At 36.8% G+C, this 6000-nt stretch overlaps 1 non-coding gene across 1 annotated transcript; it reads right to left on the reverse strand.

Moving 5' to 3' along the window:
• Positions 1-1444: 1444 nt before the first annotated feature.
• LOC128032896 (small nucleolar RNA R71) lies at positions 1445-1551 on the reverse strand. Its single transcript, XR_008189237.1, has one exon. It is a non-coding gene; the product is annotated as a small nucleolar RNA R71 (small nucleolar RNA).
• Positions 1552-6000: the final 4449 nt, after the last annotated feature.

The raw sequence follows: 6000 nt of genomic DNA on the forward strand, positions 1-6000 counted from the left end.
GATTCATGCTTATAATATTTGTGCATCAATCGATCATGTTTTCAATTAAAATCAAGTTTGTATCTCGTTCATACGTGATTGAAGTACACCTGAATTAGCTGAGCGATCCTGACCAGATGACGACTAATGGACACATAATTGAAATGTGCATGCTCAATTTGGATCCTGATCCGATTAAATTGAAGGTTGCATAACAACTCTGACCAAACTCTATTATCTACATAGTTTTTAGATTTGTGTGATTAAATTGTTTCAAACCTGACACATCCCTGTTACCTCACATGAATGCTAAGAAGCCCTTAGTAAATAAGGATCAATAAAATGCGTATTTACTAAGTAAAGGATTTCGAAAGGACCTAATGTTGTTTCCAAACTCATGAAAGATCGAGTTGCCATGGAATGTTTTTCTGAATGTTATTAAGCTTGTTGATAATAGATTGAGTTTAATTAAAGTAATTATCCTAGCTTATTTATGTTATAATTGTTGCAAATTGTGTTTAATTTTACTAAAATCTATTTCATTCATATAGTTTGCATACTTGGGATAATTTGAATAAGGGACCATTGCATTTGTTTAATATATTTTAATCACCACTTCTCAACTATATCGTGCTTTTATTAACCAAATTGTTAATATAATTTAACAAATTAAGTGACTTAGCACAAATACAATCCCTGTGGAGACGATAACTCGATACTTACTTACTTTTTGATAACGATTGTGTACACTTGCACAGACCTACGCGTTACAAGTTTTTGGCGCCGTTGCCAGGGATTGTCAACTGTTGCCATAGTCATTTTTTTTCGTGAAATTATTTATTTTCAATTTGATTTATTTCTATCATTACTAACTTATTATTTTTAATTTTTGTGATTTTCTTTTCAGGTGTTTATGAGCATAGATCAAATTATCAATTTACTCTCTATAGACCCTGAAATTGAGCGAACTTTCAAACAAAGAAGACGTGAATGAAAAGCTCAAAGACAAGTCGAGATGGACCTTGGAAATCAAAATCAAGACGAAGGTAATGAAGCCGATCATGTACGAAATCCTATCCTCATTGCCGATGATAGGGATCGATGCATCAGACAATATGCTGTGCCACTTTTCAGTGAGTTAAACCCAGGAATTAGAAGGCTAGATATTGAGGCAACCCAGTTTGAATTGAAACCAGTGATGTTTCAAACACTACAAATGGTGGGCCAATTTAGTGGTATGCCCACAAAAGATCCACATCTCCACCTTCGATTGTTTATGGTGGTGAGTGATTCATTGAAGATAGTCGGTGTAACTGAAGACGCACTGAGGTTGAAGTTGTTTTCGTACTCGTTGCGAGATCGAGCACGAGCATGGCTAAATTCATTGCCACCAAGTTCCATATCTACATGGCAAAGATTAGCAGAGAGATTTTTGGTTAAGTATTTCCCACCTAGCAAAAATGCTAAGTTAAGGAACGAGATCACAACTTTCGAACAATTGGATGACGAGTCTTTGTATGAGGCTTGGGAACGATTCAATGAGTCATTTTGTAACTGTCCTCATCATGGGATTCCTCATTGTATCCAGTTGGAGACATTCTATAATGTTCTCAATGCACATACAAGATTGATGGTAGATGCTTCTGCAAATGTTGCAATTTTGTCTAAGTCTTATAATAAGGCTTATGAGATCATCGAGAGGATCGCGAATAATAACTATCACTGGGTAACAAATCGAACAACTTTAAGAGGACGTGTAGTCGATGTTCATGAAGTAGACGCCCTCACTTTGTTATCAGCTCAAGTATTGTCTATTTCCTCTATGATAAAACAGTTAGCCGCTAATAGTACTAATAATTCTGCAGTTCAGCCACCAAGTGTGGGGAAGGTCATTTTTTTGAGAATTGTCCATCAAATCTCGAGTCAGTGTACTATGTAGGGAACCAATATCAAAATAGGAGTGGACAAGGACCCCAGTCCAACTTCTACAATCCTTCATGGCGTAATCATCCTAACTTTTCTTGGAGCAACCAAGGAAATGGACAGAACAACAACTTATTGCAGAAAAGACCCAACCAATCTCAAGGGTTTAATTAGCAAGCTCCAAAACCACCTCAAGCTGAGGCATCAAACAGTTTGGAGAACTTGTTGAAAGCATGCATGGCAAAGAATGACGCTTTGATCCAAAGCGAAGTAGCAACATTGAAAAATTTGGAAAACCAAATGGGTCAGTTACCTATGGAGCTACGTAATAGACCGCAAGGAACATTACCGAGTGATGCTGAGAATCCAAGAAATTTGGGTAAAGAACATATCAAGGTAGTGGCATTGGGAAGTGGTAAAATTCTAGAACTTCGATTGATTGATGTCGAAGATAAGCTCGTTGAGAAGAACCAACCAGCTGATGAAGTTCCTACACCAAAGGAATCAAAATCTACAAAGTCTGACAAGGTAAACCCTGACTTAGTGAATTTAGATATTTTAACATCTTCTTTGGATGTATATTTACCTACTCAGAAAAGTTGTCCTGTTAAACCGAAAGTTTCATCACCTCCATATCTGTAAAGATTGCAGCAAAATAAGTAGAAACATGAGGTGCAATTCAAGAAGCTTTTGGATGTTCTGAAGCAGTTACACATCAATATTCCGTTGGTGGAGGCTTTAGAAAAAATATCAAATTATGTGAAGTTTATGAAAAATATACTGTCCAAGAAGGAACGACTAAGTGAGTATGAGACTGTTGCCTTGACAAAGGAGTGCAGTGCGTTCCTGTAGAACAAATTCTCACCGAAATTGAAAGACCCAGGAAGCTTTAATATACCCTGTAACATTGGTGAATCTTACTATGGTAAAGCTTTGTGTGACTTAGGAGCGAGTATCAACTTGATGCATAAGTCTATTTTCAAGATGTAAGGGATAGGTGAAGTAAGACCTACAACTGTGACGCTTCAGCTAGATGATCGATCTTTAGCATATCCTGAAGGAAAGATCGAAGATGTTTTGGTAAGAGTCGATAAATTTATTATTCGTGCTAATTTCATTGTCTTAGATTTTGAAGTAGACAAGGAAGTGCCGATCATCCTTGGGAGACCTTTCTTAGCCACGGGGAGAACGTTAATTGATGTGCAGAAAGGAGAACTCACCACGCGAGCTCAAAATGATCAGGTAACCTTTAACATTCTTAAAGAGATGAAATTTCCCGATTCGGTAGAGGAGTGTTTAGTTATGGAAGAGATAGAAACCTTGGTTTCTATGGAAAAAAATTTTGAAGAAGATCCATTGGAGAAAGCCTTAGATCTTAACCCTTTGAAGGATGAAGAAGGTGAAGAAAACATGGCTTTGATGGAAGCCAATCTGGGAAATTTTACTCAATCCACACAGTTTGAACCGTTGGAGTTGGAAGTCAGAGAATTTATGCAACCCAAGTTGTCAATTGAAGAACCACCTAAACTTGAACTAAAGGTACTTCCATCCAATTTGAAATATGTTTATTTAGGTGATTGTTCTACTTTGCCAATGATTATTTTAGCGGAACTGACGAAAGATCAAGAGGAGCAACTAATTGCTGTTCTAAAGAAATTTAAGAAAGCAATTGGTTGGACCTTAGTTGATATTCGAGGTATAAGCCTTTCTTCTTGCATGCATAAAATCATTTTAGAAGAAGGTGAAAGAGCTTGAATTGAAGGGCAAAAGAGGCTCAATCCTATTATGAAAGAAGTTGTGAGAAAAGAAGTGATCAAATGGTTAGATGCAGGAATCATCTCTCCTATTTCAGATAGTTCATAGGTAAGTTCGGTGCAGTGTGTGCCGAAGAAAGGTGGAATCAATTGTTGAAAATGAGCGTAACGAGTTAATTCCAACAAGAACTATTACTGGTTGGAGAATCTGTATTGATGACAGAAAGTTGAACAAAGTCACTCGGAATGACCATTTTCTGTTTCCTTTTATGGATCAGATGTTAGATCGACTGGCAGGTAATGAATTCTACTGTTTTTTAGATGGCTATTCAGGATATAACCAAATAGTTGTAGCCCTAGAAGACCAACATAAAACAACCTTTACTTGTCCATATGGTACGTTTGCTTTTAGGCAAATGCCTTTTTGGTTTATGCAATGCACCTGCAACTTTTCAATGATGCATGATGGTAATATTTACTGATATGGTTGAAAATTGTGTTAAGGTTTTCACGAATGATTTTTCTATTTTTGGTAACACTTATGATATCTGTTTGAGTAATTTGGCTAAGGTACTGAAGAGATGCGAAGAGACGAATCTTATCCTTATTTGGGAAAAATGTCATTTTATGGTCAAGGAAGGGATTGTCTTAGGTCATAAGATCAAAAAGAAAGGAATTTAATTCAATAAACAAAGGTGGATGTAATTGAAAGATTACCGGCCCCAATGAATGTAAAAGGAATCAGAAGTTTCTTAGGCCATGCCGATTTTTATCGAAGATTTATCAAAGATTTCTCGAAAATTTCTAAATCGTTGTGTTTGTTGATAGAGAAAGATACAATGTTTGATTTCAACAAAGCATGTTTGGAAGCTTTTGAAGAGTTAAAGAAGCGGTTAATCTCAGCGCCAATAATCGTTACACCTGATTGGAACTCACCTTTTGAGTTGATGTGCGATGCAAGTGACTATGCCATTGGAGCTGTGATGGGTCAAAGAAGAAATAAAGTGTTTCACCCTATTTACTATGCAAGTAGAATTTTGATGGGAACCCATCGCAATTATACAGTAACCGAAAAGGAACTCTTCGCTATAGTTTTTGCTTTTGACAAATTTCGCTCATATCTTATAGGTACCAAAGTTACAGTATTTACTGACCATGTAGCCATTGAATACTTGTTCACGAAGAAAGATGCAAAAGCAAGGCTAATTCGTTGGATACTTTTACTCCAAGAATTTGACCTTGAGATCTAAGATAATCATGTGTGCCTATCAACGAGAATTTCCCAGGTGAACACTTATTTAAGGTAAATTGAATTCATGAAATACCCTAGTTTGCTGATTTTGCCAATTATCTTGCATGTGGAATAATTCCTCGAGAAATGACATACCAACAAAGGAAAAAATTCCTTCATGATAGTCGGTATTATCTTTGGGAGGATCCATTTCTGTTTAAACAATGTGCAGATAATATAATTTGGAAGTGTGTAGCTGAAAGCGAGATTGCTGAGATCTTGTATCATTGCTATTCATCTCCAAGTGGGGGACACTTTGGTGGTTCACGTACTGCAACAAAGATTTTGTAAGCAGGTTTCTTTTGGCCTACACTATTTAAAGAGACCTATGCTTATGTGAAGAACTGTGATAAATGCCAAATGACTGGAAATATATCAAGGAGGAATGAGATGCCCTTGACAAACATTTTGGAGATTGAATTGTTCGACATATGGGGCATTGAATTCTTAGGCTTGTTTCCTTCTTCGTATGGGAACAAATACATCTTAGTTGCTGTGGACTATATCTAAGTGGGTTGAAGCAAAAACATACCCTACAAATGATGCTAAGTTAGTCATGAAATTCCTACATAAGAATGTGTTTACACGATTTGGGACACCAATAGCTATTATTAGAAATGAATGTTCGCACTTTGTGAACAAATGGCTTAAGTGGTTGCTTGACAAATATGATGTGAAGCACAAGATTGCTACTACCTATCACCCCCAATCTAATGGGCAAGTTGAAAGAGTGAATCGCGAAATCAAAGGTATCCTTGAAAAGGTAGTACGCCCTAGCAGAAAAGATTGGTCTTGAAGGCTCGACGATGCATTCACTAAGCATGGCTGGCCACAATTTAAGGAGATTTGAAGAGGTTAAAATCCACTATTTTTAGCAAACTATCCCCCTCTCCTTACCTATAAATAAGACCCTCTCATTCCTTCATTCATCATCCCTCAAGCATCCCTCAATCATCCCTCATTCATTCTCATCATTCGTCATTCTCTCTTTTCTCAAAATTCTTTTTGCCTTTTCCATTCCCACGCCTAGCATCATCTCTTCATAGAGATTTT

The sequence above is a fragment of the Gossypium raimondii genome, chromosome 9, assembly GCF_025698545.1.
Source record: "Gossypium raimondii isolate GPD5lz chromosome 9, ASM2569854v1, whole genome shotgun sequence".
Taxonomy (NCBI): Eukaryota; Viridiplantae; Streptophyta; class Magnoliopsida; order Malvales; family Malvaceae; genus Gossypium; species Gossypium raimondii.